Here is a 25,586-nt window from a genome sequence, read left to right on the forward strand (position 1 = left end):
TATTTTCCTGAGAAATTAGAGCCTTTTGTGTACATATTCCAAAAGAAAATGAATTTTTCTCAAGCTAAGCATCTTTATATAGAACACAGTTACCATTTTGGCCAGGAAGTTTGGCAGGGCCACATTTTTTGTAGTACGGTGTTTCAGGAACCTCCACCATGCATTTTGAACTCTAAAGGTAAAGTGGTGATTTTTGGAGCAAATTTGTGTGTATTGCTTCAACAAAAATGCATCATTATTCCTTGCATAGCACTGTTTGGATGCAAACATCTTGGGTGATGATATTGATTGCATTTGCATGGTTTCAATACTAGCATTTTGGTGAATACAAACCGTCTAGGGCATTTTAGGGCCAAAAATACAAGCAATTTCACACAAATTGTGATGCGACCATTGCATGAGTTCTAAACAAGCTCATAGGCATTGTACTATTTACACATACAAGATATCCAAACCAAAGCATCAAATTATATGATAAACACAACATACAATTGTATATAATTTTTGAGAACTTTAGAAGAAAACTTCACCCTACTTTAAATTTTCATAACAATAACTTCAAGCTATAGACAGGGAGCTGGAAAGTACCACTTGGATGTCACAAGCGACTGGACAAGATGCATATAGAACAAAACAAAAAATGTATGAGAAAGAAAAGTCCTAACAACCTCTTTATTTAAAGTAATTTGAGATAGCAGGAGAAATTAATGATGATTATAGTATTTTGAATAGAATGTTATGCATCTACCTTAAAAGTGATATTTCATTGCAAAAATCTTCCATGTTCTCCTCTATCAAGTCTTGCTCTAGTAAAATCTTGATTGCAACTTTTGTTCCTTTACATATGCCTCGAAAAACTTCCCCAAATGAGCCTGCATGCAAAAGCAATTCCACATCAAAATTCTAACACTGTAGTTTACAAGTAGAAACACTTATCAAATCAAGGTTGATTAGTTTGAAAAAGCAACCAGGGGACTCCAAATAACAAACTCACCTTTATGTAGAATATGTTACCATTTAATTATCAGTGTACTACGGCTCCACCAATGTCAAAAACCTTATGACTTTGGTTGTAACCATATATTAACACAACTCATTTAAAAGTTTTCTTATGCGACCCAGATTGGTGGATGACACACCTTGAGAGCAGATGCAGAAAGAGAGAATGGATGGAATTGAGTCCATCAATAGGAATAACTCTATGGAGAAAAATATGTGTCTGTGGAAAGAAATGATTGCTGCTACTGAGAGGGGGATGCAATGTTGTCTAAGAGGTAAGCTAGATATGCAAGATGTTAACAAAACATTGCGAGATCCTATTTATTATAGATGCAATCCTATCCACCATCACTATGTTAGATCTAAATACAAGATATATCCAACATATGATTTTGCATGCCCATATGTGGATAGCATTGAAGGTGTGACACATGCTCTCCGGTCAAGTGAGTACCATGATCGTAATGAACAATATTATAGGGTCTTAGAAGACATGGGTTTGTGAAAAGTGCATGTGTGGGATTTTAGCCATTTGAATTTTGTTTATACTCTCTAGAGCAAGCGAAAACTGGAGTGGTTTGTAGATAATGAAAAAGTGGAGGGTTGGGATGATCCTCGCTTCCCAACAGTGCAAGGAACATTGCTAAGGGGATTGACAGTAGAGGCCTTAAAGCAATTTATTCTGTCAAAAGTTTAAATGTTGGACTTTTTCTTTGGAACACCTTTTTTTTCACTTAATTTTCTATAGTTTTCATACAGATTCTTATAACCTATACCATTTAAAATTATAAATCTAAGTTTTCTTTGGAACTTTTGTTTTAAGGAGCATCAAAAAATCTAAAAATCTAAATCTAATGGAGTGGGACAAGCTTTGGACAATGAATAAAAAAATCATTGACCCTGTCTATCTTCGACACACTACTCTTTTTGAAAATTGTGTTCTTCTATGCTTAACAAATGGGCCTGAAGAACCTTTTGTCAAAATTCTGGCTAGGCATAAAAAGTATGAAGGTGATGGCAAGAAAGCAACTACTTACACAAAACACATTTGGTTGGAGAGTGCTGATGTTGCTCTTGTCTTAGAAGGTGAAGAGGTAACACTGATGGATTCGAGCAATGCCATAATAAAAAATATTGAGAAGGACTTAAAGGGTATTATTGTACTACTTCATGGCATGCTCCATCTTGAAGGATCAGTCAAAACAACAAAGCTAAAGCTGACTTGGCTACCAGAGATTTCAGAGCTTGTCAACTTGTCACTTATTGAAGTTGAGCATTTGATTACTAAAAAGAAGGTATATTTTTCACTGACTCAAAACCTTTATGGTCAATAATGGATGAATTTACGTATGTTTCTATACATTGTGTTGGTATTTTACATTGATGTCCAAATATGACTCTCATTGCAAACTGTTGATATAGCTTTCAGTAGTCTATTCAAACAAAGATGTCTAATTTGGCTCTGTGTCACATACACACTGGTAGGGGAGCTCTCATAACTATCAATGTTCTGAATTATTTTGTATGGGAAGGTATCCGTAGAACATATACCGATGAACATTTGAGAATTTATACTTCAAGCAATTGTACGAGTGTATTCTAATAATATATGAAAGTCCTAAAATTCAAAATTAAAATGCCTATTTTGTGTGACTTCAGGACATATTCCCACCCTTTCATTCTCTATGAAATAATTTGTAGATTGTTGTTCAATGGAGAATGAAGAAGTAACCTAGTTCAATTTAATAGCATATTTAATGTGGTTAGAGTTATGTTACCTTGTAAATAGAGCCAAATCCCCCTTCTCCAAGCTTGTTATCATCATGAAAATTTCTAGTTGCAGCCTTTATATTTTCCAAGTTGAGAAAATTTCCATGCTCCTTCCCAATAGCAGAGTACACCTCTGTATCAGGATTCTCTACTGATTGATGCATGGGAAAAATATTACACATTTTGTATAGAGAAGATTTTATTTTACAAGAAAAAATAAATGGAATTTTTTCTCCCTTATTTCCTTTTTGAGTGAGTAGCTCTTATATAATCAACTAGCCAAAATTTTTGTTGACATTTGAAAGAATGATTTACCAAAAAAAATCACCTCAAAAGTACCTTTCCTTAATGCCGCAGACTTGAATCTTTTTCTGAATTCAAATAGGCATAGAAATAACATCAACAAGAAGCCCCCAAGAATACCCAAAACTATACCCACTTTTTTTGAAGACTTGCTTGCACAGGAGATCAATTCAGGTTTTCAGTCATTAAAAAATAACCCTAAACAAAACCCTATTCTGGTCAATTAAAAACATCAAGACATAATTAAAACATCGATGGTTGGAATCAATACTTCATGATAATTTCTCATTCTCATTAAATCTGAAGATGAATCATGAGTATGATTCAAAACTTCTATTGAATCTTAAAATATGATGTGAAACTTCAATGCTTAAAATGCACATACAAAATGATTCAGAAATATATATACGTTACATTTCATAGATTGTAAGATGGGAAGGTATCTGCAAAACATATTTTTGATCACTATTCTGCCATAGCTCTTTTATTAAGTCACGACCAAACTCTAAATAAGTCTCTCTATTTGAAGTGGCATCTTGATGTCCAGATGGGTTTCGCTTAGGTTGACAAAGACATTCAAACATGGTTATGATCGAAGAAAAAATATTAAAAGAAAAGGCCTAGTTAGATACTCATAGTAGCATTATCAATATTGTTCAAGTCAGATCAATCCTCTGATCTCTGATGTGCCAAACTTTCTAACTATTGCCTTGAGATTAAGCATTCAAACGACCAGATATGAAGCTCATGTTTGGCATAACGATGCAGAGTGTGCATAACAATGAAATAGGGCACAGTTTTTTACATTTTCAAAACAATATAGAAGCCCGTGTTGGTCAAAATTTTGACCAACACTCAAAATTTCAACCAACTCTTATTGTTGGTCAAAATTTCGACCAACACGGGCATGGATTTTTAAAAAAACACATTTTTTCTTGCCTATTCCAACCAATTTGACCCCATTTTAATAGATGGTCAAAAAATTTGGTCTAAAAATGGGGTCAAATGTATTGGTGGGACATACATAGTCATACAGACATAGAAGAGATATTCTTTGAACAAGACAATAGTATGGGTGACTAAGAAGATAGGAATATAGGATTAGATGGAGTATGAATACAGGTCTAGATTAAGAAAATATAATGTACAAGTTACTAGGTATATTAGAGGAGGGCAGTGTATGCAAAATTATCAAAATAGGTGAATGGATATGATGTTGTATCTTATGGCTAGACAAATGGGCATCAATATTAATCCAAGTGATGCCAACAATGGAAACAATAACAATGGGAGAAATGACAATAATAGGGGCAATCATAAATGAGGCCGAGGCAGAAACAATGGTCCTAAGAATAACATTAATGGTAATAAAAAACATGGCAACAATGGGAATGAGGCTAATAACTTTAGACATGTTGCACACCCAACTTGAATAGCAAGCTCAAAAAATCCTTTACCCAATTTGCCACCTAGAGATCCCGTTCAACTAGTTAATGAACAATAGATTATAGAGTTACATGATTAGTTCAAGAGGGATTAGGAGGCTAGTGGACTAGAGTTTTAGGTGGACATTTCTCTCAAAGATTATATGGAATTTAGGATGAGACACATGCCTAGATCAAGAGGAAGAAGTCAAAACCTTGAGCTAAGAAAGAAAGTTGGGAAACTTTATTTACCATATTATGATGCTTCAAGGAAGATGACCACACAAGCTTGGGTGCAGAAGATAGATACATACTTGTAGTTGAATCCTATTCCTAAGGAGGAGGCTATAAAGTATGTAGGTATTCACTTGGATGGACTATCACATGAGTGGTGGCACCATGGCATGGTACCCTTGGGACATAATCAAATCACATCTTACAAGGAGTTCATTGAAAAGCCCATAGAGAGATTTGATACCAAGGATCCTGAATTACAATTCAAGGAGTTGACACAACTCATGATGCAGAGAGCACAACAAAAGTGAGCTTTATGGGCCTTCCACAAATCTCTAAAATTATAGGTATGGATTTACATTTATAATATTTTCCAACTAGTCAAATGAATGCAAGAATGTTCCATCTTTTAAGAACAATTTCTCAACTAGGGAAGAATTTAAAACCCTTAATCAATCATTAATAAATTTCACAAATAAAATAATGAGACTAATCCTTTTTTTCAAACTCAATAATAGTGAGCTAGCAATATTTTCTCCAAGTTATAGCCAAATCCAAGAAAGGAAATAAAAGTTATTGCAATTTCCTCAAAACCATTCATATTGTGATAGAATCTCACCATTCTTCACTAAAACGACCATAACTTCTTCCAAACATAATGAAAATAAGCCAAACAAAAATAAAGTCAAATATAACTCATATACCTTTCCAAAAATATAAGCTTCAGGTCTGTATCATTCAAATTGAGTTTGCACCAATCAAAACATCAGAGAAATTGCAGGAAAAAATAACCAGAAAACTAAAATATACAACATCAAAATAAGTTTTCTTCCATTCCAAATCCTTCCTCCAACTTCTCCAAATCACCATTTCATATTTATGAGACCAAATATATATAATTTGGAATCACATTAAACTCTCCAACTGACCTACAACTACCCATTAACATGTTTAAACCAACTTTTCAAGAGTTGTCACCAAGTTGTAAAAGTTGTGATTACAATTTTGGCAACTTTTGAACAACTTTTACAATTATTATTCAAATGACTTTAAAATTTTCATAAAACCTTGAAATATGATTAAAATGACTTTAGGACTTAAATTATATCAGTTCCACTCTATTTTTATACATTTGAGTGGTTTTACCATGCTTCAATAGGTGCCACTGCACCAACTCAAGCAATGGGGATCAATTGAGACGTACATCAGTGAATTTCAAAGAAGGTTAGTATTTTTTTTTATGAATGGACTCTTATATTCCTTGTGAGATTGGATCAAGGGGCACGACCCAACTATGTTACAGGAGGCCTCTAAAAAGGCTCATGACTTAGCACCTTCTTCTAGGATCAGATTTCAGCACAAGTATTCTTATATGAAAAAGGACAAGGAAAAGTACAAAAAATCTTTTCACAAGGATGCTCAGCCAAAAAGAGATAAGTTGGATAATGACACCCTAAATGATTTGAGAAAGAAGAAACTATGTTTTCATTTTAGAGAGCCTTGGGATTTATCTCATAAGTATCCTCTTAAGGATAAGTCAAATAAAATGGATTATTTCTTAGTAGAGGAGTCACAATCAGAGAGGAAGGATCAACACTCTAATTTAGATGAGGATAGCACTACAAAGGAGAGTAGCATTCCTAATGAGAAGTGATTAGCACTATTAACAAGGGCTCGAAAGGAAATCACATTTAAGGTTAGGGGAGGGCAAAAAGTGATCTCACTCATTGACACTAGGGCTACACGTAATTTCATAGATGCACAATTGGTAGCCAAGAGAGGTTTATAGACTGAGGAACATGTTGGGTTTAGAGTCATGGTAGATAATGGTGACAAACTATTATGCACTCAGAAGATATCTAATCTTCACATTAGGTTTGGAGATGGATATGAGTTGGAGGATGAGTTCTATGTGGTAGACATGGGATACTATGATGTCATCTTCAATATGGCATAGATGGCCTCACTAGTTGAGTTCATACTCAACCTAGAAAAATTGGAGATGAGGTTTTAGTATGAGGGGAGAACTGTTGTACTTAGAGGACTTTCAGATGGGAGTTGCAGAGTAGTTTCCTTGAGGAGAATGCAAAGACATTTTTGGCATAATGACATAGAGTGGGCAGCAGAATGTTTGACTATACCAGCTTCACAGGAGCCACAGGTGAAGAGTCATCCACCAGATATCCTAGAGATAGTTGACAGGCACACTAAGATATTTGGTGAGATTTTGCATGGGGTTCCTCTTGACAGAGGGATAGAGCATGTTATTGATCTTGAGGAGGGAGACAAACTAGTTATGATTACTCCCTATCATCATCCTAAGAAACAAAAGGATGAGATAGAGAAGGCAATTAAGGAGTTATTGGAGATGGGGCATATCAGGCCTAGTAATGGGCACCCTAGAAATGCCCAAGAACCAAAACAATTGCTGAAAAAGATTGTAATGTCTTTGTGTAGATTTAAACCACATAGCATGAACAAAAACAAAGAAATTCATGCAAATTGAAAATTGAACTATTGCTGAAATAATATTATTTTTCAAACTCACTAATTACTCCAGCATCATCAAATACATAACAAACTATTCAACTCACTAATTACACCCAATCTTCCAGTGGATGGAAATGCATCCAAGATGCCTATTAATGAGTTGATAGTAATGAATTCCAAAAGCCAAACCCTAAGGGAATGATGTCTAGAATTTCACAAGAGAGGATGAACATCCTCTAACTCCAAGAATAGAACTATACATCCAAGTTCCTATCAAATGCAATTAACCATTATCCGATGTTAAACAATGAAGCTCCCACCTCTATTTATACTTTTCTTTCACCCTTCTAGAAAGAAATAAAATATTAATTAATTGCATTTTCTAGAAGCTTCCCCCTTCCAATACTTAATGCACTCAATAGAAGCTCCTCCCTTGCAACACAATAATTAATTGTGCTTCTAGAAAATTAAATTAGTAGAGGCTTCCCCCTCAATAATTAATGCACTCTCTAGAAGCTTCTCCCTTGTAATACAATAATTAATTAAATTAATTAAATATAAAATCACCTTTTAATTTTAATTTATTTAATGACTTTATAAAAAATTAATTTAATCAATTTCCCCTTATTTCTCCACTTATCCTTTTGAGAACATGAAGGCTAAGAACTCCACTTAGTTGCTAAAAAGATAGGGACATTATAGTCTACGCTCCTTGAAATTGCTTGCCCTCAAGCAATCTTAGTCCTATTTTCTATAGCACTTGCTCACTCCCCCAAGTAGCATCTTCATTTGGTAGGTATCTCATTTGACTAAATATTCTTTAATCAACCTATTTCACAGGGTCCTTTCCCTAGTATCCATAATAGCCTTAGGGATCAATACAAGCTTTCCCTCATCATCTAATTGTGAAAATTTTGTAGAAAGCACAACTCTCTAACCAATGGCTTTCTTAAGCCTTGACACATGGAACACATTATGCACCCAACTATCCTCTAGAAGCTCAATCTCATAAGCAACCTTGCCCACCTTGTGAATCACTCTATAGGGGCCATAAAACCTAGGCTTCAACTTCTCTACTCCACTCTTCTTGAGTGATGATTGTCTATATGGTTGTAGCCTTAGGTAAACCATATCACCAACCTCTAAGCTGCACTCTATCTGGTGCTAGTCAAGATACAATTTCTGCTAATTTTGGGCTTGCTATATATTCTCCTTGAGCACCCTCAAAATATCCTACTATCCTGCAAAAAGTTTTTTTCTTTGGGCACTCTATTATCCCCCAAAACCAAATCCATGAAACTAGGTGACTCATAACCATACAGTGCCATGAATGGAGTCATCTTGATGGACATATGATAATTGATGTTATAAAGATATTCTCCCATATGTAGCCATTTGATCCAAGCCCTTTGTTGTGCAGTCACATAGTTCCTTAGATATCCTTCCATCCATTTATTCACTATCTCTATCTTCCCATCTATCTATGGATGATAACTAGTTATAGGTGTAAGATCTATACCACACAACCTGAATAATTCTTGCCAAAATGTACCCATAAATTTACTATCCTAATCATTGACAATAAAACTAGGTAGCTATGTAACCTAAATATCTCCTTGAAGAAAAGATCAGCCACCTATGTTGCTATGTAAGTGGATGGAATGGCAAAGAAGTGAGCAAACATTGTCAGCCAGTCAACTATCACATAGATTCAATCTTTCCCCTATACTCATGGTAACCCAATGATTAAGTCCATAGAAATACATTCCCATTTCCTATCCAGAATGGACAAAAGTTGTAACAACCTTGTAGGATATGTGTGTTCTCCATTATTCTATTGGAAAACTACACACTCCTTGACATGCTTCTAAACATCATCCTTGAGCCCTTTCCTTGTGAACTGCTCATGGATCTTCCTATAGGTCTTAAAGACCCCTGGATGTCTAGCTATAGGTGCATCATGAAATTCCTTCACTATTAACTCCCTAAACTATGATGAAGGAACCAAATATATCCTACCATAGAACTTAATCAATCCATCTATCACCACATAACAATCATCTTGTATGGTACCTTCAATCACTCCAGAAGCCCAAGTGTCCCTCACATACTCTATTGTAATCTTATTTCTCCAATATCCTATAATCTCAACTAGAGCACAAATATGAGGTCTCCTAGATAAAGCATTTAATACCACATTCTTCTTACCTTTGACAAACTCAATGTCAAATTCATAAGCTTATAACTTTGTGATCCACTTCTATTGTCTATCATTCAAATCATGTTGGCTCATGAAGTATTTGATGTTGTTGTGATCAGTTTTGATAACAAACTTTCCCGAACTAGGTAGGGCTGAAACTTAGCCAATGCATGCATAATAGCCAAAATCTCCTAATTGTCAACATAATAGCTCCTCTACACTCCATGGAGCTTCCTACTCTCAAAAACTATGGGATACTTCTCGTACATCAAGACTACCCCAATCCCATCTCCTGATGCATTACAATGAAACTCAAATGGCTTCATGAAATCTAGTAGAGCTAGTATTGGACATGATGACATCACCTTCTTGAAATGATTGAAGATTCCTCGACCTACTTCTATCCATGTAAAGGCCACTTTTCTGGTAAGGTCTGTCAAGGGTGTAGAAATCTATTAAAATCCCTTAACAAATCTCGTGTAAAACCTTCAGAGACCAAGGAACCCCTTAAGTTGTGTAAGATTCATAGGAGTAAGTCATGTAGGGGCATCTCCTTGGGACCCTTTTGAAGAAAAAAGCACCAAGAGGATGAAGATATGATGTGTTCTTTCATGAAATAAAGCTTAAATGCATAAAAAGCATATATTTGTAATAAGTCCTAAAAGGACAAATTTGTGAAAATCTTGCATTGTAAGAGAAATAGGGAGTGCATAGATTAAATAGGTCATTTTACAAGTTCATATAGTTTTTCATAGTCAACTCATGTCAATTTATAGGTTGGAAGGTTCATAGGACTCATTTAATGCTTGTTTTAATAGTTGAAGAATTCAAAATTTCAAATAGTAACGGTTATATGCATTTGGAGGGAAAAGCCATAACTTGAATTTGGTTAAAGATAATCATGTGTAACCATTTGGAAATGGTTAAGGGGTCCCTATAGTATCTATATAAGGTTAGTAACCTTCATTGTATGGACAAGTACAGTGGTTGTATGGACTGCTCCATAAATGGAATAAAAAATCCTTGTTTTTTAGGGCATTTTGAAGATTTATTGGTGTTTTGAGTTCCAATCTGATAGGAATAAGTGGTATTATCATTTCCATTTATGTTTAACACTATTTCATGAAGATCTACTAACTTTTCATTGCATCTTGTTAACCTATTATTCACTGATTGGCTGGAAACTCACATTTATAAGCAATTTTGAGGGTTTTTACTAATAATCATGGTCATTCCATGAGATATTTCTTCTATTTTTCATGGTATGGGTCAAATATAACATTTAAATTATAGATATGCATTAACATTTTCAGTTAACAAGGTTTGAAGGATAGCTACCGACTAACATGGGTGAAAATTAGTGAAAAAGGGCCTAGTAGGCTCAAGCAGCGGGAGTTTTGCCTTAAGGAGGGCATGGATAAATTCTTGGAACATGTTTGGAATTTTTAAATAATGGTGTTTACACTTCCAATTGGGTCTGGAAGTTCTAGTACGTGGGAGATCTAGAAAGCCCTAAGAACAAGGGTTTCAAGAGGGCAAATTTGGGGCTTTTGGGGTTAGAATGCTCCTCGAGTGAAATTGGTTGAAGAATCCTCTAATTGGGGAGATTTTTTGGACCTATGAAAAATTTTAAGTCTATATTTTAATTAATTTTATGAGTTTCTTTGTAAATGCACCTATTTCATATGGTTGTCAACAAGGGGTTTGTGAAGGAAGTCTAAAACTTGTAAAAGAAGTCATAGTTGAAATTTTTGTATGTTGAAAAAATCCAAAAAGGGTATCTAAGAATGCAATTATTTTTCCTATTCCATTGGAAAAGTTAGGAGAAAACTTGGAAAAACAGTCACGGCAGGGTTAATTGGGGGCTCTTAGGCCTAAAAGACAGTTTTGAGGGATTTGAATGTTGGGAGTTGCATAGAAGACCAAAACTGGTTGAAACCTACTAAATACACCTTGTTAACATCATTTCAATCCACCATAGGCATTTGGAGCCATTGGGGTGTACTTGGCCTAGTTAAGTGCCTTAAGGGCTAGTGGGTTCTAGGACAAGCTTTTCAAACTTGAAGAAGTATTCTTACCTATCAATCACCTCCGTTGACCTCTTTACATTATTAAGCCAATAAAAAATGGCCCTAATCTTTTTGGGATCTACCCAAACTCCATCTATGCTGATGATATACCCAAGATATAGTAGCTCAGTCATCCCAAACTCACACTTAGATTCCTTGGCATATAGTGACTCTTTCTCCAAAGTGGACAAGACCATCTCAAGATGTTGTAAATTCTCCTCCCAAGTCTTACTGAAGACTAAAATTTCATCAAAGAAAATCAAGATAAATATCATAAATTGCTCCCTGAATACCTGATTCATGCAACTCTAGAATGTAGCAAGGGCATTGGTTAGCCCAAATGGCATAACCAAAAACTCAAAGTGGCCATAGCAACACTAAAAAGTTGTCTTCTCAATGTCCTTCTCCCTCATCTTGATCTAATGATACCCTAATAGTAGATCAATCTTTGTAAAAAATCATGCACAATGTAACTCATCAATCAACTCGTCTATTCGTGGGATGGGATATTTATTCTTAATAGTCTTCTTATTTAATGCCCTATAGTTGATCTACATGTGCATCATTCCATCCTTCTTGCTTACCAACACTACTAATAAAGAAAAGGGGCTCTTACAAGGCTTGATATGCCCCATCTCCAACAACTCCTTAATTACCTTCTCTATCTCATCCTTGTGTTTCTTAGGATGATGATAGGGAGTAATCATAACTAGTTTCTCTCCCTCCTCAAGCTCAATAACATGCTCTATCCATCTATCAAGAGGAATCCCATGCAGAATCTCACCAAATACTTTAGTATGCCTGTCAAGTATCTCCTAGATATCTGGTGGATGACTCTTCACCTATGGCTCCCATGAAGCTTGCATATGAAAACATTCTACTGCCCACTCTATGTCATTATGCCAAAAAAGTCTCTGCATTCTCCTCAAGGAAACTACTCTGTAACTCCCATCTAAAAGTCCTCTAAGTACAATAGTTTCTCCCCTCATGCTGAAAACTCATCTCCAATTTTGCTAAGTTGAGTGTGAACTCAACTAGTGAGGCCATCCATGTCATACCGAGGATGTCTAACACATAGAACTCATCATCCAACTCATAGCCATCTCCAAACCTAATGTGAAGATTAGATATCTTTCAAGTGCATAATAGTTTTTCATGATTAGCTACCATGACTCTAACCTAACATTCTCCTCAGTCTATAGACCTCTCTTGGCTACCAATTGTATATCTATGAAATTATGTGTAACCACAGTATCAATGAGTGAGATCACTTTCTGCCCTTGGATAGTACCCTTGACCTTGAATGTGATTGCCTTCTGAGCCCCTGTTAATTGTGCTTATGACTTCTCATCCTCAGGAATGTTTATGTCCTCTATAGTGTTATCCTCATCTGAATCAAAGTGCTGACCGTCCCTCTCTAATTGTGACTTGTCTGATGAGAAATACTCCATTTGATTTGCCTTAGCCTTGAGAGGAAACTTATGAGATAAATCCCAAGGCTCTCTATAATGAAAACATAGCTTCTTCTTTCTCAAATCATTCAGGTTGTCATTATCCAACTTATCTCCTTATGGCTGAGTATCCTTGTGAAAATATTTTTTGTCCTTCTCCTTGTCCTTTTTTATATAAGAATCCCTATGCTAAAATCTAATTTTAGAAGAAAGTGCTAAGTCATGAGCCTTTTTAGTGGGCTCTTGTAACATAGTTGGGTTATGCCCCTTGACCCAACATCGCAAGGGATCTGAGAGTCCATCCATAAACAACACTACTAACCTTCTCTCTAAAATATCTATGACCAACATAGCTAACCTTTGAAATTCACTGATATATATCTCAATTGATCCCCACTACTTGAGTTGTACCAACTCCTTAAATTGTAATTTAGAATCCCTAGTATCAAATTTCTCTATGAGCTTCTTAGTGAACTCCTCGTAAGAGGTGATCTGATTATGTCCCAAGATTAACATTCCATGGTGCCACCACTCATGCACCATTCCATCCAAGTGAATGGTTGCATAATTTGTAGCCTCCTCCTTAGGCATAGGATTCAACTACAAGTATATATCTATCCTCTGCACCCAAGCTTGTGCAATCATCTTCCATGAAGCATCATAATATGGTAAAGAAAGTTTCCCAACTTTCTTTCTTAGCTCAAGGTTTTGACTTCTTCCTCTTGATTTGGGCATGTGTCTCATCCTCAAGTCCATATAATCTCTGATAGAAATGTTCTCCTAAAACTCTGGTTCACTAGCCTCCCAATCCCTCCTAGACTAATCATGTAACTCCGTAATCTATAGTTCATTAACTAGTTGAACTAGATCTCTAGGTGGGAAATTGGGTAAAAGAGGTCTCAAGCTTGCTATTTGATCTAGGTGTGCAATATGTCTAAAGTTATCGGCTTCATTCCCATTATTTCCATGTTTTTTATTACCATTAATGTTATTCTTAGGACCATTGTTGTTGCCTCAGCCTCCATTATCGTTGCCCCTATTATTTTTGTTTCTCCCATTATTATATTTCCATAGATGGCATCAACTAGATTAATATTGATGCCCATCTCTCTAGCCATAAGCTTCAACATCATATGAGTTGTCCTATTTTTCTCATGTTGCATATGTTTTCCCTTCTCTAATGTACCTAGTAACCTATACATTACATTTTCCTAATCTAGACCGATATTCCTACCTCCATCTAATCCTGTATTCCTATCATCTCAGTCACCCATATTGTTGTCTTGTTCAAAGAATATATCTTCTATGTCTGTATGATTGAATTTTACGTCCCCCTACATGAATGAACTAGCCTATTTTCTCTACAAGTTTGAACTCCTTCTTTTTCTTGCTTTGGTATTGTGGAAATTATAAAACCCTTGTCGCATGCTCAAACATAAATGTTGTTTCAAACTCTCTATAAGATCTCCATAGGATGGCAGGACTTATAGGTCTAATACTCCTATTTGATACCACTATAATGGGCTTTGATACCACTTAATGGGCACCCTAGAAATGCCCAAGAACTAAACCAATTGCTGAAAGAGATTGTAATGTCTTTGCATAGATTTAAACCACATAACATGAACAAAAGTGAAGGAATTCATGCAAACTAAAAATTGAACTACTGCTGAAATGATATTAGTTTTCAAACTAATAAAATTAAATACATGGGAACTCACTAATTACTCCAACATCATCAAATACATAACAAACTATTCAACTCACTAATTACACCTGTCATGTCCCCTTTTCAAATAATTAAAAATAATAATCTTTGCTAAGGCAGGCAAGCCCAAAAAGGTGAAGTTTTGGAAAAGGGGGTTTGGAGGCATTTTGGGCTGATTGGAGAACTTGATTTTTGCTCATTTCTTTGTTATTCTTCAGAGGCTGCCAAACCTGTGGAGAAGGAGACCCAAGAACGGGAGTTTGCAGGTTTCTAGGGAGAGTCAAGAATGGGAGTTTGTAGGTTTCTAGGAAGGCTAAGGATGGGAGTTTGAAGCCATTCCATGTGCATGCTCATATAGAGTTTTCCTTTGTGCTGAACAGTGCAGATTTGTGGATTTTCGGGTGTGTTTTTTGTATGAGTTTGGTGTTTTCAGTTGAGTATTTCATATCAGTTTAGGTTGCTTCTGTATTTCAGACTTTAAGATGTTAAAATAGAGTTGAATATATGTATTGGGATTTGATTAAACTTCTGAGATAGATTATTAGTGTTTTTGTGGTGTTTCCAAGCATTTTTGTGTTAATTTCAGGAGCCCAATGAGCATAGTTTTTGTCGTACATTTGTGAACTGTTGTGTAAAGGCTATAAAAATCTAGAAATGTCATTTTGTAGGCTGTTATGCTACTGAAATTTCTGTAAAAATATCCATTTTCAGATTTATTAATAATTTGTGAAGTTGTGAAGTTTTTGGCACTATTTCGGTCATACCCGATTTGGGTTTTATTGAAAAATTGGTGGATCTTTGAAATATTGGTTGTTTGATTTTAAAGATCTGATTTGAGGCTTGAAATATCACATAAAAATCAGAAAAGGGAAATTTTAGTGGTATCAGAGCCATGATCTTGCCAGCCTGAGGGTTTGTAGAAGTTTGCATGTCAGTTTTGACAACCACCCAGATCTTGCATGTTAGTTTTGACAACTACCCAGATCTTGCATGTCATAATTTATGGTTGCATGTTGCTTCTAATCAGATGCATGTCAAAATCAATGGTTGCATGCTACTTCTAATCATTTGCATGTTAGTTCTTGGTGAATTTGGTGGTTGCATGTTGCTTCTAATCAACTGCCTGTCAAAATCTATGGTTGCGTGCTACTTCTAATTAATTGCATGTTAGTTCTTGGTGTTTGAAGAAGTTATAACCTATTGGGGTTACAATCTACTTTATTTAGAATGGAAAGGTATAGTACAGAGTCTCAAAGGACATGATCTTGGACAATTCATATCCAGAGTCAGAATAGTAGAAAGGATGGTTATTTAGACATTCAAGATAAACGTAGGAAAATAAGCCATGACATGTCTGAACAGTTGGTTGAGCACCACCGTATAATGAATGACATGTTTTTCGACCCAGCTAAGGTGGATAAGTTGACTGGATTTCTATTTGGCATATTTTCTCACAGGGCAGATGACACAATTACCAAGAACTTGCATGAGGAGTTTGAGAAACTAGCTTATTGCTAGGCTGAGGTCTCAGATTCTACTTCACCATAGGAGGTGGTGAGAAAGGATATTATGCAGATTGATAGTAATGGTCAAATTGATACTGAAATTGAGACAATTGTATACAAGTCGTTAAAGGGTGATACCACAAGTATTCAGGATGGTATAGTTACAATAGGTAGTGACTACAGCGTAGTGGGTTCAGATGATGATTATGAGGATGTTGTTGTACATGATGGTGAGATACCTAGTAGAGATGAGCAGACATTGAGCATTCATGACTTTGCTAAGAAAGAGTACCAGGCACAGTTAGATGCTTCGTCACATGAGGTTGAGGCTGGTAGTACTTCACACAATTTGTTCAGCCAGCTGAAAGTGAACAAAGATAGTATTGTGACTTCATTATCTCATCATGACAGGTATGTGGAGTTAGTTGGTATTGGTCATATTACTCAAGTGAGGATTTTGCTTGAGTTACCAGCTGATTCTAGTTTATAAATATGGACTCGAGATTGTTATATTGGCATTTGGGATTTAGTTGACTGGAGATCTTTAACACTTTTTGGTAGTAGTGTTTGTTTGGGTGCTATCATGAATTCGATTAGCAGATTGCATGGTGTTGTCTTTTCTTGTGCTAGCAACTTGTTCGATGTTGGTATTAGTTTTTATACACCAGTGTTGGGCTTTGTTCATATATCCAGTCGACCATACTTGCTAGAATGTGTTGATGATCTTTCATATTTGGCAGTGTGTACAGATGAGTCCCATGATCATATTGGCATTGATGACATCTAGGAGGATGCAGTGGGTAGTTTTGAAGACTTAGTTTCCTTGGGTACAGAGGAGTTGGACAACAGTGCTACAATTTTTGATACTCCGTATGTTGATATGAGCTTTAGAGTTGATTCACAGGATATGGATGGTAATACTCTAGAGACTAGTAACTTTGAGGATACTCCTTTAGATAGTGCATCAGAGGAGGTTTGTAGGAGACAGTCAAGCTAGTGCCATCATGTGTCTAATCAGTTGAGAGTTAGTGACCGAGACATTGCTATCACTTGCCAACATTTCGATGCTGCTCATCAGTTGTTAGCAGTTTATGGATGGGGTTCTCCTACTAGTGATGACTAGGGAGGTATTTATCTTTCCTTGACGGAGTTCCACTCTTTATGGGAGGCTATTCAGATTCTGAGACAGGATTATATGCAATTGGTAGCCGATAGAGATTATCTTATGGAGTGGGGCAGTACAACATATGATGCATTGTTGGCCAAGGAAGATGAGGTGAGTGAGCTTACTGAGCAGCTTGAGGCGACTTCTGAGATTCTTGAGAGTACACAATTGGCTTTCAAGGAGTCACAGTTTCATTTGGCTAAGGTGACCATGGAGTTAGAGAAACTATAGTCTTTACTAGATTCTGTACAGTCACAAGCTGTGGTGTCTGATGATCCGAGGATGTCCATGGTCGAGATTGTCAAAGATAGTGGAGATGGTAATGCATCCATCCTTGATACTAACATTGGCATATCAAGTTCATCCCCACTACAGTTAGGTTCAGTTGAGTTGGGTGCTGCAGTAGATTGTTGTGGTATGCCTGACATGGTGGTGACCTCTAGCACTAATGGCATAAAGACTAGAGATGATGTATCAAAGACCATGTGTGATGTTGGTGAGCCGATAGTTGGCATGGTTCCTACTAGTAATACTACTCCCTTGGTGATGTCTTTGGAGGTAGTAGTCAGTTCCAACTTGGTTAGTGATCGATTGCAGTTAGTTACATCTAGATTGCAGTCTGAGCCACTGATTGAGATTGGCGCATTCTATCAGCATTACATTGTAAGGTATGCTCATCAATTTACCTTTGATGACCATGTTGATGAGATGATGATACAGAGATGTACTTTAGTTTCTAGTTCTTATCATTAGTTATGGGATAGTTTAATGCCTCAGGATGAGATTTGTGATGGGAACGACATGGCGATAGTTTCTATAGTTGATAGCTTGATAATGCATGACTTAGAGTAGGAGTTTCAGAGTGATGCTTCAGCAGGTGTTGTTATTGATTCTACTCCTTTGGCTATGACATCTCCTAACTTAGCTGGTGATCAGTCACAGTGGGTTGTATCACTTGTTCATGGTGAGCTATTGATTGAGGTTGGTTTTTTTTATCAACATTATATTGCAAGGTATGTACATCAGTTAGCATTTGATCTTTGTGTTGAGCAGTTGATGGCAGGAAAATTTGGTTTGGGTTCCAATTCTTGCTATTTATCTTGTGATGGCTTTTCACCATCAGGGGTGCATGGTAGTTATGGTTATGAGATAGTGGTCAGTGATCTATAGAGTTGTGTTGACTGTAGGCATTGTATAGTGTGTGGATTCTCCATACTTGGTACAGTTTCATTCGGGAGCATTCACCATTGTTGCAGAGTTGGATTGTACATTTCATATAGGCCAGTGGAATGCATTGATGGTATTTACTATGTTGGTAGTCCACTTTACTTGGGTTTTGATGTTCTAAGAGTTTGTGTCTCATGGGTTTCTAACTGTGGAAGTTGTGATTTAGGAGTTTGGTTGAGCTATAATTGTCAGTTTGATTATGGATTCCTCTTGGTCATATTGCAGAGGATATTGTAGGAGCCTATGTTAATTGGTAGTAGTATAGTTCATGACTACATTTGGGATCCAGGTGGATTGATTGGTTTATTGTTCAGCCATTGCTTGAGGACAAGCAATTTTTTGGAGGGGAGGACTTGTCATGTCCCCTTTTCAAATAATTAAAAATAATAATCTTTGCTAAGGCAGGCAGGCCCAAAAAGGTGAAGTTTTGGAAAAAGGGGATAATCTTTAGAAGCTAATGGACTAATAAATGAAGATTATTATTAAAATATGTTTTATTAACCCCTCTTGGATGTGAGTTAGGGTTATGCCCTCTTTTAAGGGGTTTGGAGGCATTTTGGGCTGATTGGAGAACTTGATTTTTGCTAATTTCTTTGTTATTCTTCAGAGGCTGCCAAACCTGTAGAGAAGGACACCCAAGAATGGGAGTTTGCAGGTTGCTAGGGAGACCCAAGAATAGGAGTTTTCAGGTTTCCAAGAAGGCTAAGGATAGGAGTTTGAAGCCATTCCATGTGCATGCTCATATAGAGTTTGCCTTTGTGCTGAACAATGCAGATTTGTGAATTTTTGGGTGTGTTTTTTGTATGATTTTGGTGTTTTCAGTTGCTGCTGTATTTCAGACTTTAAGATGTTAAAATAGAGCTGAATATATGTATTGGGATGTGATTAAACTTTTGAGATAGATTATTAGTGTTTTTGTGGTGTTTTCGGGCATTTTTGTGTTAATTTCGGGAGCTCGATGAGCATAGTTTTTGTCCTACATTTGTGAACTATTGTGTAAAGGCTATATAGATCTAGAAATGTCATTTTGTAGGCTTTTATGCTTCTAAAATTTCTGTAAAAATATCCATTTTCAGATTTATTAATAATTTGTGAAGTTGTGAAGTTTTTGGCACTATTTCGGTCATACCCGATTTGGATTTTATTGAGAAATTGGTGGATCTTTGAAATATTGGTTGTTTTATTTTAAAGATCTGATTTGAAGCTTGAAATATCACATAAAAATCAGAAAAGGGACATTTCAACATCCAATCTACCTATGGCTGGAAATGCATCCAACTTGCCTGTTAATGAGTTGATAGCAATGAATTCCAAAGGCCAAACCCTAAGGGAATGATGTCTAGAATGTCACAAGATAGGATTAATGTCCTCTAATGCTAAGAATAGAACTGTACATCCAAGTTCCTATCAAATGCAATTCACCATTATCCAATGCTAAACAATGAAGCTCCTACCTCTATTTATACTTTTCCTTCATCCTTCTAGAAGGAAATAAAATATTAGTTAATTGCATTTACTAGAAGCTTCCACCTTCCAATAATTAATGCTCTTTGGAAACTCCTCCCTTTCAATACAATAATTAATTGTGTTTCTAGAAAATTAAATTACTAGAGGCTTCCCCTTCAATAATTAATGTACTCCTTAGAAGCTTCTCCCTTGTAATACAATAATTAATTAAATATAAAGTCACATTTTAATTTTAATATATATAATGACTTTATATGAAATTAATTTAATCAATTTCCCCTTATTTATCCACTTAGCCTTTGGAGAATGTGAAGGCTAAGAACTTCACTTAGTTGCTAGAAAGATGGGGACATTACATTATGCCCCCACCTACATTAGAGTAGATGATGAAACAATGCATCAGTCTATTAGTATAGAGCACTATTATTTGTATGGACTGAATTCTTATGCTTCCAATATGTGGGTGTACATGTGATGGATAGAGTCATCTAGGACTCTTGATAAATGTTTTTTTTGAATAGTGTCTTTCGATACTTAAGTAGGTCAGAGACAGTTGTTGCAGAGATTGACAAGATGTAATGATACATGGTTGTTGAAACCTTTTACATCGATGTCAATAGGGGAGAGATTAAAAAATGAAAGAAAAATTATATAGAGGACATTGAGGTATATCAATGGGGGAGAAGCATGTATGATTGATGAAGATGATTTGAAAAGAAAGGATAAACAGTCTTTAACAATTGGTATTCTTGGAACTAGATGTTTTTCATCTATGTTTCCATCAATTCCAAAGGGAAAGATTGTTGAAAGAATGAATGTTTATTATATTCCTATGGGTGATTATTGTAGAAAAATTATTTCATCATCATCATCATCATATATTACATTCATGATTGTGTTTGTTATTGATGTCAACATAGCAATTTTCTGTGTTATTTGACAGAAGAACATCGGTGAAGATCAAGTTGTTATAAACATATCGTTGAGTGTTTTTACTAGAAAAGTTAAAGGGAGATACTAATAAGTTTCTATTATATGTAGTTAGCCTTGGGTGCATAAGTTATTAAGCCTAGAAGAAGTTATGGAATTTTTGGTGAAGACTATTCTAAGATAGAGTTTATAGAAGCATGTTTTGGTAAACTTGTTATATCTCTTAGTAGAGTTATTATTTTGAGAAGCAAGGTTAAAGGCATGTAGAACACATGTTGGAGATGGTGTGGACAATCTTTCTCATCATAATATTACACTTACATAATTTTATTCAAGTTACAAGGTGACAGATTGATGTTATCATTAAGTAAAACATGTTCTTAATGGGGTTCTATAATAATTAATTGAGAAGGTATAACAGCTTACTCATGGGAATTTTTTTATGGATTTGGCATAAAGTAAGGAAATTTTCCTTTATTATGTATGGAACAATGTAGTAAGAAAGAAGAAAAAAAAGGAGAAGAAAATATATAATTGCAAAGATAAGTAGAGCAGAGTGAAGTTGGAGAAAACTTCATTACTGAGGTTTTATTTTGAGATATAAGGTTTGATATTTGGATTTAAGGTTTGAGACCCGGTCTACAAGGTCTAAAAATGATTGGTCTATTTGATAGGGTAGAGGAAAGAGGATAAAGCATAGTATGAAAAATTATTCTACAAGGAATAGTTGAGAAATTAGTTGGATAGTGAAGTTCAGTGGTCTTGCCCCAGAAGCTATTTGGACAATGGATCCTTTTTCCTTCCATAAATCCTAACAAGGTTGGCACAACTCCAAATAGGGTTGGAATATCCTAATAGAGATTCAAAATCTCCTAATAGGAACTCTTATGTACTGAATGTGTTTATAGACTCCTAACAGGGTCCATCCTCTAACAAGGAATGTGTGTGTGTGTGTGTGTGTGTGTGTGTGTGTGTGTGTGTGTGTGTGTGTGTGTGTGTGTGTGTGTGTGTGTGTGTGTGTGTGTGTGTGTGTGTGTGTGTGATTATGGGCATCATTCCCGCTAGGGTTTTTCCTCTAATCAAGGGTTTCCCTAGTTAACAAATTGAGTGTAATTGTGTATGTGCATCTTGGTATGGTTGTTTCATACTTTAGTTGCATGTTTAAGATTAATTAAGGTTGATAAATGTTATTGGATAACTAATTCACCCCCCCTGCACCCCCCCCCCCTCCCCTCAATTTTCTTAGTGGACTATTATTTCTAACAAGTCTCCCTTTAAAAATTAATCTTCAGAGCTCTTTTACCTTTGAAGAAGTGTCAAACTCCCTCTGAATTTGATATTAATTCTTCTTTTCCTACAAGAACTTCTCAGATAAGATCAAGGCACATAATTATTTAATAATATTAAAAATACCTTTAATAATTAATCTCAACTATTATAAAAATGTTAAATTTTTAAATTTATTTCACAAGATATCAATTATTGTTGATTGAACCTTCACATTTAAAACTTTCATAAATACTTTCTTAGAAAATATTATATTCATCTCATAAATTATGAATCATTTCTCTAATAAATATTTATACATTCAAAAAATTATACAAATGTATAATATTAAACATAGAAATGAACAAGAAATATTTAAATACAGAGTATACCTTACACAAACCTTTATTCATGAGGCTAGGTGTTTGATGTCATGTCACCCTAATTTTCCAACTTTTCATGCTCCATTCTACGATTTCATATTTTAGTCAAATAAATTTTGTGCTATGTGCATGCCACACTCCCTTTATTAATCCTTTTACCAATCTAGGGATTCTTCAGGCTAATAAAGATATAAGCTTGTACTTGCTAAAGGGAAGGGGGCTTAGTAGGAAAACCCCACTACGATACCCTTGTCACCCTTCATTCGCACATTAAGGAGAGAACTCAAAAGCCACACTCTCCCACCACTAACCAACTCCTTAGTCATCTTGATATAATCCTTACACCCCCTCTCATGTGCTTCATCTACCTACAACCTGCTTGATCATAGAGTACAAACTTCATTGGAGATACATATGGGAGACCATTGTGGTTGTGGGACCTTCCTATAACAAACTGCCCCTTCTCCTTGTTTCTTCCACCGCTACCTCAAGACAAATGTCAAAGGAGAAGCCTTTATTAATTTTTTTTATGTGCTACATGGACACCATGTAAATTGATTAGAAAATGGTGTACTATTTCCTTTGTTTTGACTTTGGTAGCGATATTCATTCCCTCCAATATAATCATTCTAATGGATTTTACAACTCCTCTAATTGTTTTCAAACACACTCTATATTTCTCATGACAAGGTATATGAGAATGAAATAATTTATCAAAATTTCCATGCTTCAAAAAAAAAAATTCCTATGGCAACTAGCAAATAATATTTCATGGTAGTAAGAGGTAATATCTAATTTATTCAAGAGGTTTGATCTTAGGAGTATTAATATTTACTCTCAAACTATTTTATTTTTAGTTGATGATTCCCAAATTCCCAAGGCCTTCTCATGCCATGCATAGATAATGAACAAGACTTTACTAATGACATATAAAACCTTTGGAATGTCTACGCATCCACTACAATTATCCGAATACTTCCTTTCAAATTACAACATTCAAGTATTTCTTTCATTAAAGAGAAGGCACAAAAAATGAACACTGCTCAGATACCATATTAATTTTCATGGATCATTGTTGATGTAATTGCACTACCATGTTTTGTGGTATGTGTGTTCCAAAGGAAGCTCTCCTCATATAAATAAGAGTAAGCCTTGAATAAACATGTCCCTTTAAGGGACATGCCTATATTTTAATTAATAATTAATATTATAAAAAATATAACCATATTTATTCATCATTATTAACCCTTATTATATTTATTATTATTATATTAATTTATCTTGTATAATAATAAAAACATATATAACTATATCTCATAGGTTTATCCAACTCAAGATACCACACATCAACACAAATATTTGTAAGCTTTACTCTTAGATGAATAACCGAGGAATATACCTTCATCTCCTTTAACATCAAGTTTACCATTCCTAATATCTTTATGAATGTAACACCTACATCCAAATATTTTGAAATAAATTACATTCAATGTATGACCATACCACATTTCATAGGTTTTCTTGTTTGTTCATTTCTTCAATTGAACTTAGTTGAGGGTATTAACAATAGTACTGATTACTTCTCTCCAAAAATATCTTAGTGATGGATCTATTTCTCCATTTAGCAATATCATTCTATTGTGGCATCCTTGGTGTAGATAGTTATCTTTTGATACCATTCTCAATACAAAAGCTAGTAAATTTAGTATACATAAACTTGTTATCTTTATTAGATCTTAACATTTCAAAGATTTACTAGTTTCCTTTTCAACTCTATCTTTATAGCATTTGAACATATCAAAAGCATGTTATTCAACCTTTATGAACATTACAATTATCATCTTTTTATAATCTTCAACAAACAATATGAAATATTTATCAGCATAGTAACTATCAACACTAATTGGACCAAATAGATCAATATTCACTAATTCTATAATATCATTTGAAGTGTGTTCCTTGCTAGAAAAAGTAGACTTTGTCATATTACTGAAATGAAATTTTTTTCACATAGAATTCTATAGCTTTTACAAATTCACTAAGCCTCTTACTCTTTTCTTTCTACTAATTTTCACCATTTTCTCAAAATTCAATTGAAAAGTCCTCTTCTGCCATAACCACACATCCTCAATTCTATCAAATAAGCATGTCCCAAATCTAAGATCAAGATAGAACAAGTTACCTTTTGTTTGCATTTTTCTTCCAATCAGGTTTCCCTCATCATCAAATATCTTGACTTTCCTTTTCTCAAATTCTAACTTGTGACTTGAGTTTTTTAATTGTACAACACTCAAAAGATTATATTAAAGTCCTTGAACCCAATATTCATCATCAAAAATGATCTTGTCATCTAACATTAATGATCATTTAACTTTCACTAAGTATGAAACATAATTACCAAACTTAATAGTTACACCATCATCAATTTCTTTAGGTTTATCAATCTTACTTAGATCACTAGTCATGTGATGTGAAAAGCACTATCAATAATCCATGAGTCATTCATAGTAACATGTGAAATAAGGGTAGTTTCATTCTCATATCTTTCGTGGTGCAAGAGCATCCTAGTTGTAAGAAAATTCTTGCATCACCCAAAAATATTTCTTTTTTATTTCTTGAATAAGGGTTTTCTTAGTTTAGAGTTGTTGTCTCTAGAGGATTTCTACTTAGTAAGTCAGTCACACAAGGTCAAAATGTCTTAATTTTAGAGGTGGATGTTTACCTTGGATATAGTAGCTTATCAATTGAGTCTCAATGCCATAACATGTGTATTTTTGAATTTATTGTAAAGTTTTGGTGTGAAATTTTGGTATAAAAACTTTAGGCTTTGTATTAAAGGACTTAAAGGCCTTGGATGGGCTCCAAAATGGGTTCAATTAGAGCTTGTGTGAGTCAATCCTAGTAGAACAAAAGCTATAGATTCTAAAAAGGGGTTATAATAGCCAATCATAGCAATAGTTCAAAATTTATGGCCTTCTAAATTTACACCAACCAA

At 35.0% G+C, this 25,586-nt stretch overlaps 1 pseudogene; it reads left to right on the forward strand.

Moving 5' to 3' along the window:
- The first annotated feature begins 1,201 nt into the window (after positions 1-1,201).
- Positions 1,202-25,586, forward strand: part of LOC149545072 (glutamate--tRNA ligase, cytoplasmic-like) — a 117,249-nt pseudogene continuing 92,864 nt past the window's right edge.

This window comes from Cupressus sempervirens, chromosome 8 (genome assembly GCF_028749045.1).
Source record: "Cupressus sempervirens isolate cs-2001-9-10 chromosome 8, ASM2874904v1, whole genome shotgun sequence".
Taxonomy (NCBI): Eukaryota; Viridiplantae; Streptophyta; class Pinopsida; order Cupressales; family Cupressaceae; genus Cupressus; species Cupressus sempervirens.